This window comes from Poromitra crassiceps (genome assembly GCF_964638095.1).
Source record: "Poromitra crassiceps genome assembly, chromosome: 7".
Taxonomy (NCBI): Eukaryota; Metazoa; Chordata; class Actinopteri; order Beryciformes; family Melamphaidae; genus Poromitra; species Poromitra crassiceps.
Genome location: NC_139628.1, coordinates 50,984,965 through 50,998,649, shown reverse-complemented (window position 1 = coordinate 50,998,649; position 13,685 = coordinate 50,984,965).

Genomic DNA, 13,685 nt, shown 5'->3' with positions numbered 1-13,685 from the left:
GTAGCACACATGTGAGCACCCTCTGTGTTCCTGTGATTCAGAATACAACGCTTATGGTTGTCTGTGATCAAGTGAATCCACTACTTGCTATATGTTTTTACCTCATTTTAGGTTTATGTTTTAGGTTTAGTTTATGTGATTGAATGTTTGACCAGTAGCCACATACTAGCAAATTGTATCATGTTCACCTAGCTTGCCAGTTTGGCGTTAGACTGCAGATACAATGTGTGTAATCCAGAGTGCACATGATATGAAACGCTAGAATCCTTATGTTGAATGAATGTTTCCCTGCTGTGTACTTGAGTGTGACGTCGTATTGCTTAATTGTATTTGGCAGAATAAGAATAAGAGCAATAAACCAACACAAAAACAGCAGGGTTTCAGCCCCTTCAGATGCTCAGTTCCGTTTCCCATAGCCAGCATATTGTGAATGGTGTTTGAATGAATGAGCCAACTATAGAGCTTAACGTACAAGACTGCTTGAGACAACCAGAGATCATCCTATTGATAGTATTCCGTTACATCACCACACGGCCATTTTGGTAGGAAAACAACAGGTGATTGTGATCAATTAATTAAGTGATTACAATCAAGTGACACTTACAGCCAATGAGCTGTGTGTATTGTAGCGCCATATTGGTAGGAAAAAGGCTTGTGACATCATCGGAATACTATGAAATAGTAGCCCTACAAGATGTGTACGGTCTAATTTTCACCACCAGTTATATTCAGAAAGTTGATCTAACAAAAACTATTCAGACGAATATTCAAATGTATTTTTTGTTGTTGTTGTCATGGGACATCATGACATATTCAAATACAGTATTTGTGGATTACTTCTTTGTGCTTACCCTGTTTCTTTTCCGTCTCAGTTTTGAAAGGTGCCTCTGTTCATTGTGTTGAGTGACGAGCCTGTTCAGCCATTGTCACTCGACCGCAGGGTGCACGGCTTTAGAATTGTAAATGGAGAAAATGTTGAGGACGTAGTCACTCAGTAGTACGCTGCCAACACACAAAACAAAAATACACACTTGCTTATTGAGCATCAAAATCAGTCATTTGAAAAAAGTGGAGATGTCCCCGCAGTGTAAATGACACCTATGTATTATGAGGAATTTGCTTTACAATGCATACTTGGAAGATAGCCTAGTGATAAATGGAACTTATATAGCGCTTTTCAAAAACTCAAAGACGCTGAAATAAATGAGGTATTTTATGACTTTTGACTGAATAATTTTTTATTTTAAAATAAATCATGCTGATCCATACAAAATGATGAAAATATCTCCACAGATTTCCCCCTTCCCTCTGTAAAAAAATAAATAAAGATGTTTAATGGAAGTGGGCTTATAACTTTATAACAAGAAAACACTCGTATCTAAATCAAGGCCACCAGAAAAGCACTCCGCCTTTTGAATGACATTCAACCCGGGTTTTCTTTTTCACCTGCGTTCAGAGCCTCACGCTCAAGCTGTGTGCCATCCTGGAGACCCTTGGATGAAGCTGGGTGGATGATGGATGCCATGTTGTTCAGGTGTGTGTGGGGGTGGGCGGGGGCATGGGACCCCCTACCGAGAGAGGGGAGACCGCCCCTAGTGCTGCGAACGGGGGGAGCGGTTAATGAAGTATGAAACGGTAACAGCTGGAGCTCTATCTGCTCTCTCACCCTCTGACGACTATTTTTACACTCGTGTGCGCCCCCTATACGCCGCTCCCTCTGCTCGTTAACCTTTCCTCTTCCTCTCACGGCGGCTTTCATGTATCTTTTCCCCACTGGTCTCTCTTTCTTTTCTTTCTGATGAATATCTCCTCCTCATCTCCCTTCCTCCACCACCACCACTTCCTGTGGAATTCTAAAGGACGCGTGTGGTGTCGCTAGCAGGAGAGCTTGGTGCCTAGAGGGTGTGCGCCAGAGGGGGGTGTCATTAGTCTGGCACAGGGCCAACACACGCGTGCACACACACACACGCGCGCACGCACGCACACACACACACACTCTGAGGGCCTGGCTGGAAGTAAATGTCACAGAGGGGGCTCCCACAGTGCGAGGAAATCGTTTCCTGTCTCGTTTTCTCTCTCTCCTCTTCCCCTTTACATTATTGAAAAGGCCACGCAGCAAGGCACTCTGGGAGGTTGCCCTGTCGTGTCCCGCAGCAAGGCACTCTGGGAGGTTGCCCTGTCGTGTCCCGCAGCAAGGCATTCTGGGAGGTTGCCTGTCATGTCCCGCAGCAAGGCACTCTGGGAGGTTGCCCTGTCATGTCCCGCAGCAAGGCACTCTGGGAGGTTGCCTGCCGTGTCCCGCAGCAAGGCACTGGGAGGTTGCCTGGGTAGAGGTTAAAGCACTCATCTACCCCCGCGGAGACTTGCCACAGTACTTCCGGTTTGGTCAGGCGTTCCCACCTACAGACACAATTGGTCGTGTCTGTGGGTGGGAATTGCCGGTGGGGTATGAGTCCTGGTGCTGCTGCACTAACGCCTCTTCTGGCCGTGTCGGGCGCCTGTTTGGGGGCACTTTTGGGAGGGGAATTGGGGGCAATAGCATGATCCTCCCACGTGCTACGTCCTGGCGGTGAAACTCCTCGCTGTCAGGTGAAAAGCAGCGCCTGGCGACTGCACATGTATCGGATGAAGCATGTGCTAGTCTAGCGGCTCTCCCCAGATCGGCAGAGGGGGTGGAGCAACGACCGGGGCAGCAGGGGGAATTGGCCAAGTACAATTAGGGAGAAAAGGCGCTGATATACACGCACGGTATATAGAAATATTGATATGCAACATATTTTTGGATCAGAAACATTGACGTTCAAGGTATCCGTGTTGCAGAATTGTAGAATGCCAACATTTTATTCTGCAACTGGGCTTGAAGTGCCTAAATATAATCAATATATGGGGAAAACCCGAAAGTAAGTGTGTGTGTGTGTGTGTGGGTGTGTGTGTGTGTGTGTGTGTGTGTGGCCAGGAGTGATGTGTGCAGCCAGATGAGAGATGGATGAAGAAGTTGTCACAGACCAGTGAGCACTACACACACACACACACACACACACACACACACACACACACACACACACACACACACACACACACACACACACACACACACACACACACACACACACACACACACACGGCTAGAGTCAGGGCGAGGGAGTGAGTCAGAGGATCACCCCAGAGATTTGATCCACCTCGGTTTCCCGGCCTGATCTGCCTGGTCAAGTCACACAGGAGCTGTCTCCATTTTCTACTCATCACAGGGTTCAGCGAGGCATCGTGACCCCTTACCGCCTGCATGCACGTCCACAGCACCTTGGGGTGCTCCACACTTGTTAATCATTTTTAATACATTTAAAAGGGATTCTTTCAGACAGTGATTGGACTTGTGTGAGACTAATTGTATCTCAATTCACATTCGGCAAGCTTTTGGTGATCTTCTCAACGCCTAACTTTTTGTACCATTTTTATTTGATGTTCTCACTTCAACAACAAATAACGTGTTGACAAAATAATATTATTGTGGATATGAAATGACATAGTATTCTAGCTATTGGGATCAAATTAAGTAAAGTAAGGTCGCATTCATAGCATCTGAAGTCACATTGGAGGAGACGGACGGACGGACGGACAGACAGACACTTCTCTTATTAAAATCCTGTTGAGATGCAGGTGAATGTGTCTAGGCCCAGGGCCCATCATGCCCACCATGTGTGTGTGTGATGTGTGATGTCACAGAAATCATTTGCAGAGGTCTACTTAGTTTTTCTCAGAAGCCCTCCTGTCCTGCCTGTCGCTTCTCAGGAACGAGCCTCTGAGTGGACAGAGAGCCACGTGTCCTTCACACCACAAACAACAACTGCTGTTTGCTTCAAGAGGAAACCTGCCTGTCTGCTGAGAAAAGGGCCTAAACACCTCTGCCCTTTTCACACCTAGAAAACCACTTTGCACTCAACAAGAACAACTCAGAAGTTAACTGGAAATGCATGCTGACATAAGCATGATCACAACATTTTTAATAATCTAATATTAGGTAAATAATAGACGAGTGTAATTGTGTTAATATTCCCATGAAATACCGAGGCCTATAGATTAAAATGTTATTTTCTAATGTTAGAAGTAACTGGTCAAGATGAGCTCTGATAATAAGACTGCTGGTAGATGGACTTAACTCTGTGTTATGAGGAGCAGGGTGATTCTAGTTCCAGACCTCTTTTTTATGTTTTATTTTTTTTATTATGCTATTACAGATACAGGCTTCATGAACAACATTCAGAGAGCCTAGCATTGATCTGCAGCTACTCATACATATATGTGAGACTGATTAAGTATGATGAATAGAAGTCCTTGAGTTTTAGGGTCTGGTGCTGAGGAGGTGCATGTTCAGTCTCTTCTTGAACGCATCAACACTGCTTGATGTAATGTCTCCAACAACCGCGGGGGTTGTTGGAGGGGGGGCTCAGCCCCTAATCAGAATGTGATATGCATACAGTGCCTCACAAGTGGTTGAAGATCCCACCCCCCCTCCTCCCACCACCCACCACCACCACCACCACCACCACCAGCAGCTACACGACTAATATAGCCAGTCCAGTAGTAAATATTTTTTAGAAAATGAAAAATGTAATATGTGCTGTTTGAAGTATCCAACCCCTTTCACTTTGGCAAAGCTCAACTCAAATACACGATGGAGTAGTCCACTGCAATGAATGTGCAAGAGCAAAACAGAAGCTGCCCTGGCATTATAGCTACACTCACTGAGCACTTTACTGGAACCCCATAATACTGGGTAGGATCAGCTTTCAGTTCGGTGTTAACCGGCTCCCAAAGTGACATCCGCCTATAAGGTTTGACGTGTTGCAATCTGAGATACTTTTCTGCTGACCAAAGTTGTTGTTTTTGCACCATTCTGTGTGAATTCTTGAGACTGTCGTGAGATCAGCAGTTTCAGAAGGGTTGCACAACCAACAACCATACCGTGCCGTGGTCAAAGTCACTTACGATGTGAGTTGCATACGTTAGTTAGTTTGTTCAGCCATAGTAACCACACGCAATGCCAGCATTGGTAAAAAATGTAGCTGTTCATATTCAACAATGATTAGAGTGAAATAAATGATAAACAATAAACACATGTTGCATGCAGGTGTAATTAAACCTCAATGAGGTCAACAACCAGGGGCGTAGCCAGAAATGAAATTGCAGGTGGGCCTGAAAAAAAGTGGATGGTCCACACTATTGACATAATTGACATTATCCGATTATTATTATCAGCTTTATTGGCCAAGTATGTAGACATACAGGGAATATGACTCCGCTATACGTTGCTCTTAATGTGCTTTCAAAGGAAAGGAAAATGTAACTATGCATACAAGCTAAAACGAACAAACAAGGACTGTGATCAAAGGTATATAAAGCAAGTTCACTGCTATTTGCATCATAAACAATATAAGTGTGATGTAGAATGTCCGCTATGAATATGTACTGTATATAAGCAGGAGTAAAATAAAGAAATAATTGTATACCTATGTCCAACAGATCACACCCATCCTCCCAACATCTCCACTGGCTCCCCATTCAGCACCGCATCCACTTCAAAATCCTCCTCATCACCTACAAAGCCCTCAATAATCTGGCCCCCTCTTACCTAACAGATCTCCTCCAGCGCCACTCCCCCGTGCACCCGCCGTCTCCGCTCTGCTGATGCCAACCTCCTCACCCCCATCACCAAAACCAAGCACCGCACCACGGGGGACAGAGCCTTTGCCATCGCTGCCCCAACCCTCTGGAACTCTCTGCCCCTCAATATCAGAAACTCCGACTCACTCACCTCCTTCAAAACCCAACTCAAATCCCACCTCTTCAAAACAGCCTACAATATCTGACTTCTACCTCTAACCACCATTCCATCTCTGCAATCTATTGATTTGTATTTGTTTTGTATCTGTATTCGTTCTTGTTATTTAGTTTGTTTACTGTATTGCTTTTCTATGTATTGTAAAGCGTCTTTGAGTTCCCCAGAAAAGCGTTATATAAAACTTAGGTATTATTATTATTATTATTATTATTATTATTATTATTATTATGATGTACAAATCATTGTATAGTTCACTGCAAAGACAGTAAAAGTATAGGGTTTGTTTGTCAAAAGGGGTGTAACTGCATCATGTATGTCATTTTGACACCTACAGTAGCAAAACCCCACTTTTGACACTGACCAAGCCTTGTGGGTAGACTGGAGGATCCTAACAGCACTTAGGTCAGCTCAAAGTGCATGCTGACGTAAGTAATGCTAGCATTGCAGCATGATAACATCATTTCTACTATCCTATGTTCAAATTCATATTCTAGGACAGGGATGTGCAACTTTGATGATAGAGAGGGCCACAAAAAAATGTCCTCGCTACCAGAGGGCCAGATTGTGACCGTGCACTTCCACCAGTAACCTACTGTACCACCATCACTCCCAATTATAGCTACTAATTTGATGAAAACATTTTAATTTTTCATATTGAATTGAGTAATTCTTCCATTCAGAGGACACCAGAAACTTTGCTCTAGCTTTAAAACATTCCACTACAGCAATTTGATGGGGTACATCACCCAAATATGTCATACTAACCAACTATTAGAGTTTTCTTATTGAAAGACTGTGTATATTTTGTCATACCTGACAGTCTCGACTGCTACTTCCTGCAGTCTTCCTCAGAGACGTCACGTGATGTTGTTGTGACGTGCTGTATGGCTGGTTTATGAAGGGTTGGCCATCCCACCTGGATAGGTAGGATGACCATGCCCCCTGCTGGCCGGTAGTTTATGGAGGAGGACTGTGTCCCAGGTGTGGGATAGCATGTAGGCCCCCTCATCCCGATTCACAGTCCGGGGTGCACGTTTCCGTATCTCCATTGCTTCCCTGATCCAACGGTGGTATTTGTTGCTTTCCGATCTGATGACCTTGGTCTTCTCCCAGTCCATGATGTGATTCTCTCTTTTACACTGATCCGAGATGGCTGATTTCAGATTCTCCTGGTCTGCTTTCTGTTTTGTTGCATGTGTGACGGTGTGTGTGTGTGTGTGTGTGTGTGTGTGTGTGTGCGTGCGAGCGCTGCGCTCCAGTTGTTTCCTTTTCACACTCTTTCTGGTGTTCTTTCTTGCGTGTGCCAAAGGCTCTGCCCGTTTCTCCGATGTAAGTCTTATTGCATGATAGGCATGGGATCTCGTATATTACGTCACACTTCTTGGTGGGTTCAATGCGGTCCTTGGGGTGTGTTTCTCTTCCTCCTGTCTATCTTCTGGGTCTGTGATGATGCTGGTGCGGTCGTACAGGGTTCTGACTACTGATAATGTGTGTGCTGTGGGGTGCTCTGATGTCCATAGTAGGTATTGGTCTGTGTGTGTTGGTTTCCTGTATATCTTTATTTTTATGTTTCCCTCTTGTGTGTGTTGAATTTTCATGTCCAGGTCATACTAACCAGATTAGTAATAATAATAATACATTTATTTTATATAGCGCTTTTCAATAACTCAAAGTCGCTTTACAGAATACAAGGGTCAAACATAAAACATAACAGAGACAGACATAAAACACAGACAAACAACAAAAGGAAAGTAAGGGGGGGGGGCATAGCAACCAGAGAGCAGCGGCAAACAAACGCGCCAGCGTTCACTCAACCGGAGCAGGGCCAACCTCCGAACATAAAACACAACAGAGACAGACATAAAACACGGACAAACAACAAAAAGAAAGGAAGGAGAGGGTAGGACTGTGCATGCATGTCCATGTATGTGGGCCCAAGAGTCATTGGAGTTATAGTTATAGTCATAAAGAGTTATATAGAGCAGGGTGGATGGACCTCAGGCTGCAGAGCAGGGTGGATGGAGTGGGCCCCAGCCCCAGGCCACAGCTAGCAGAGCAGGATGGTGAAAGCCCCAGGCCACAGCTAGCAGAGCAGGATGGTGAAAGCCCCAGGCCACAGCTAGCAGAGCAGGATGGTGAAAGCCCCAGGCGACAGCTAGCAGAGCAGGATGGTGAAAGCCCAGGCCGCAGCTAGCAGAGCAGGATGGTGAAAGCCCAGGCCGCAGCTAGCAGAGCAGGATGGTGAAAGCCCAGGCCGCAGCTAGCAGAGCAGGATGGTGAAAGCCCAGGCCACAGCTAGCAGAGCAGGATGGTGAAAGCCCAGGCCACAGCTAGCAGAGCAGGATGGTGAAAGCCCAGGCCACAGCTAGCAGAGCAGGATGGTGAAAGCCCAGGCCACAGCTAGCAGAGCAGGATAGTGAAAGCCCAGGCCACAGCTAGCAGAGCAGGATGGTGAAAGCCCAGGCCGCAGCTAGCAGAGCAGGATGGTGAAAGCCCCAGGCCACAGCTAGCAGAGCAGGATGGTGGAAGCCCCAGGCCACAGCTAGCAGAGCAGGATGGTGGAAGCCCCAGGCGACAGCTAGCAGAGCTGGATGGTGGAAGCCCCAGGCCAACAGCTAGCAAAGCTGGATGGTGGGTGGTGAAGGCCCCAGGCCACTGCTAGCAGAGCTGGATGGTGGACGGTGGGTGGTGAAGGCCCCAGGCCACAGCTAGCAGAGCTGGATGGTGGATGGTGAAAAGCCCCAGGCCACAGCTAGCAGAGCTGGATGGTGGATGGTGAAAAGCCCCAGGCCACAGCTAGCAGAGCTGGATGGTAGATGGTAAAAGCCCAGGCCACAGCTAGCAGAGCTGGATGGTAGATGGTAAAAGCCCAGGCCCAGGCTGAAGCTAGCAGATGATGGTCTGCAGCCTACTACAGGCTTAGGCTGGATCCAGTGCAGCAGAAAGAGTAGGCCGGGGTAGAGAGAATCTACCAAAATATCAAGGATTACAAACACCATCCATAGCTTTTGGTTGTTTGTCAGTTGCTGTTGCAATAAAAGTCAGGTAGTGCAACAATTTAAGACTTGCAAAAATTAAAAACATAGAATAATGGTTTAAAAAGGTTGGAGAGTCAGGAGCCCAGAACACATGCTGTCTCACTCTCACCTTCCTTCCTTCTGTAGCACAGCGTTGGGGTGGCTCGCATTCACACACAGGTAGTCCTCGCTGCCTGGATGCCGAGAAGCTGGATGAGCAGCGGTGTGGACTGCAATCATTTCAGCCATATCTCTCTATCTTGTCACGGGCTAACTCACCAAACAGACTGGTGTAATGTGCAATGTGTTGCATGTGCAATGTGCATCCTGGAAAGTTTGTTATAATAGTGTTAGCTCAAATGCTAACGTTAAACAATATGTGGATGGACAATGCTAACGCCATTGTGGCATGTTCTGGGATGTACAGTAAAATAAAAACAGATTTGGGTGGTCTAACCTAACCAAAAACGTCAGCCTTGCATTGTTTTTGTTGGGGGGTGCCGGGGGGGGGGGAACGTTCGACCTTCAACATGGGTTGAAGGTCTGCATCATTTCGTGGAGCTTCTTGATAGCAGCCTTGTCGTCCTCGGTTGCCTTCGTGCAGACGCGGTGCACTTTGCTCTGCAGATCCTCCAGACACTTCTGTTATGGGAACAAGAACCAAAAGGTGAGACAAACGGAGGGAGAATCCCTACGTGCTGACTCACAGCCTGGAATTGTGTTTTCTTTTACCTTTACTGAAATTCATATATCAATCAACAGGGAATCAATACAATAATAATATACATGGCATGCGACGCCTGGTAAATATTCAGAACCATCTGTGGGGGGAAAAATGAACGAGAGCACTAATTATTTTTGGTTAGTCTGAATAAAGACAAAAGCACACCTATTGTGCTTTGAAACATTTTTTATCTAATCATATTTAATTTGATACAATCAGACTTTCAAAGAAACTTTTGTGCAGGAAGATTGAGATACCATGTCAGATTAGGCAATCATACTGCCATAAATGACCTCTGGTGTATCACTCTGTGATGACTAAACATTTGTGTTTGTGTTTTTTGCTTGGCTTTACCCTTTTATTTGGTGTTTATGAGCACAATAGCAACATCAAGATCGAGGTTATGCAGCTCACACATACTGTACCAAGGTTTCACTGTGTTAACTGGTAAAGTAACTTGTTCTATCTCATTATTATAGTGGCATCCATTTTCACTTACTTTACATACAGTTAAAGTACCATTACACGGAGATACATCCACGGGCCAGATGAGTCAAAAACTTTACAGGTAGCACGAGACGCTTTGGCATTCGATTCGGAATTTCCCGGTCCATCATCTTAAGTGGCATAGCGCCTGTAGATGGCGTGGTTCAGTCATTTTTTTCAAGCTAATTCATGAACTGATAAACGTAACAAAATGGGAGGGGGGGGGGAGGTTAAATTAGAATTAATTCTACAATGAATCATAGATTGTGTTCGTTTTACTGTAGTACCCCCCCCCCCCCCAATCTAGACTGCACAAAACCAGGTCCACAAAGACCAAAATCTGGGCTAGAGTACCAAGGGACTAGACTGAGTAGTCTCATCAAGAAACACTTTCAGATTTGTGAAACTTTTTATCACATTTGTGAAAACTGAAATAAGGGTGATTTCACTGTTGCCCCCCTCCCCCAGATGGGTTATATTGGACTGGATTACAGTGGAGAATTTTTATTTTTTAATTTTTTAATTTTATTTTACCTTTATTTATACAGGGAGAGTCCCTTGAGAGCAAGCTCTCATTTACAAGGGAGCCCTGGTGTACAAAGAACATATACAGCAGTTACAAAATTACAGGTTAACACAACAGACAATAACAAGCATCAAGAGCATAATTAAATAATTTCAAAGAAAACATGAACACACCCTACGAGGAATGCTTTCTAAAAGTGCTTTAAAAGAAGCAAGCGGGATCAAGTGATCTATTTTTAAGTTTTCCTGGAGCACATTCCATCTGTTGGGGGCGAACCAAGAAAAAGCGGTCTTTCCTTGTTCGGTTCGCACCCGTGGGACAGACAGTCTGATATAGGACCGCGATCATGTTTGATAACCTCCACTGTTACAAGAAAGGAGTGAGGATAAGTAAGGTGGAAGTTTCCCAATTAATGCTTTATAAATAAATATCAGACAGTGCTGATCTCTACGCTCCGACAGGGAGGACCAACCCACATTTTCGTACAGAATACAATGATGTGTACTGAAAGCATCACCTGTAACAAAACGCAGAGCGCTATGATATACAGCATCAAGAGGCTTTAAGACGGATGGAGAGGCATACATGTAAATCACATCACCATAATCAAAAACTGACATTATCAAAGATTGGACAACAGTTTTTCTGGCCAATAGTGAAAAACAAGACTTGTTTCTATACAAAAAGCCGATTTTTCTCCTCAAATTCTTTGTGAGATGTTCTACATGTACATGAAAAGAAAGTTTGGTGTCCAACCAAATACCAAGATACTTATAAGAATGAACTGATTGAATTTGGTCGCCTTGAAGCGTACGGATACACAAATTATCATTTCTGTTTAAAGATCTTGAGAACAACATCCACTTTGTCTTAGTGGAGTTCAAAACTAATTTAAGATCGAACAGGGACCGTTGCAACGAATCGAAAGCGGCCTGCAAAGATAAGACGGCCTGTGCCGGGGTGGGTCCAAATATAAGATTGTGTCGTCCGCGTAATAATGGACATTGCAGAGATCAGAAGGAAGAAAAATGTTATTTATATAAAGAGTGAACAGGATAGGCCTGGAAATGGAACCTTGGGGCACGCCCTTCCCGACGTCCAATGAAATGGATTTGATATTTTCCGCCGTTACAGACTGTTTCCTTCCAGTCAGATAGTTAGTAAACCATTTGACTGAGGGGTCATCTAATCCGATGGCGGACAACTGATCAATCAGGATGTTGTGATCTACTGTATCGAAGGCCTTGGAGAGGTCTACAAAGAGAGCCGCACAGTGCTGGCGGCTATCCAGGCCATTCAGAATGTTATTCAAAACAAGGGATGTGGCAGTGACCGTGCTATGGCCGGGTCTAAAACCAGATTGATGAGGCTGAAGAATGTTGTATCTAGAAATGCACGGAGCTGTACGTTCGCCAAGGTTTCAAGCACCTTGGATAGGCAGCACAATTTAGAAATGGGACGGTAATTATTTAGATCGCTCAAGTCACCACCTTTAAAGAGGGGTGTGACTTGAGCAGTTTTCCATATGGCCGGGATCTCGCCCGTGACAAATGTTAAATATAAGAATATGCTAATGTAATAACATAAAGTCAGTATTCTAATCGGCAAAGCTTTATTACATACATTCAAAAATATATATTTCAATGAAAAATAAGCAGAGTACAATCTTAATATAAACCTTTATTGATTAAAACAATAAAACAACATGGCTGGTGTGGCTTAGCTGGGGTCCTTTTTTAATTTTTTTGTTTTTTTTCAAGTTTTCAAGTAAGCCTCTTGCACCGGAGTAGCTCTGAAAGAAATTAGGGAAAAAGTCTGTAATTATAGACATACACACAATGACTGAAATATTAACATTCAAACATTTACACATAAAAACACAAAAACATTTTTGTTTGACTCAACACTAGGACAAAGAGAAGATCAGAGCCAAAGACACAAATGTAAGAAATAAATCAATTGTATCTTCCTTCAAGGCAGTGGTTTGCAATACCTCCTAAAATCCCTCCACTTAAAGGCCGGCTTTACCGTGGGGAATATGAATATATATTAATTCTTAAAAAATCTTAAATTTCGAATCCGTTGAAATTTTTGAAATTGCTTGTTCACAGCCAGAGGAAAAAAAAAAAAAAAGGGCCAGGTGACACGTTTCGACGCGCGTCACCTGGCCCTTTTTTTTTTTTTTTTTCTCTGGCTGTGAACAAGCAATTTCAAAAATTTCAACGGATTCGAAATTTAAGATTTTTTAAGAATTAATATATATTCATATTCCCCACGGTAAAGCCGGCCTTTAAGATTCCTTCAAATAAAATGACGTCATACCTTCTCTCAGTCTCAGAGCTTTCTCCTTGAGCTCCTCAGATTGCTCCTTGAGCTTTTGCTGGAGTTTAGCGCAATTGGCACAACCTGCAGAAACATGAAACATACAACATTAAACCTCTGTCTGCCAAGATTTCAGGGATTTCAGCGGTGCAGGCGCTTCTATAAAGTGACATGTGTGTCTGTTTTCACGCACATGTGGGCAGTTCACCGGGATTTGAGCAGCGCACTGAGAGGTAAGCACGAGATTTTGCCGAGGCCCCTCCCCCCACCTCTACAAGGAATCGTGCGTTCCTTTAGCGCAAAATAACTGGGATGTGGAGGCTAAATGACATCACATCCGTTTTGTTAGCGTTCCATTTGCAGAAAACTTGAGCTGGGAAGTTCACTGTTCATTGGTCAGATCCAGTCGCTAGCCATTGTTAGCAATAACAATTTGACAACATGACATTTCGCGGCATTTTGCGCATACAAACACTGCAGCCTCATGTCCACACAGATAGAAGTTAGGCAGTGCTGTGTGTACAGCTGATTTAATGAGACACAAACAAAACAGAAGTGCTAAACAATATTACTGCGATTACTACTACTGTTGTTGCGCGGCGCAGCCATCTTGGATTTTTGAGGTTGGGGCTGCTGAGACTCCTACGAGTTTGGAATGGGAAATACCAGCTCTGATGACGTCACCGCCCAGCTCATGACCCTTGAAGTCGTAAGATTACCAGTCCCCAGTTATAAAGGAATGCACGAGAAGCACAGTGCCGACAGACACCG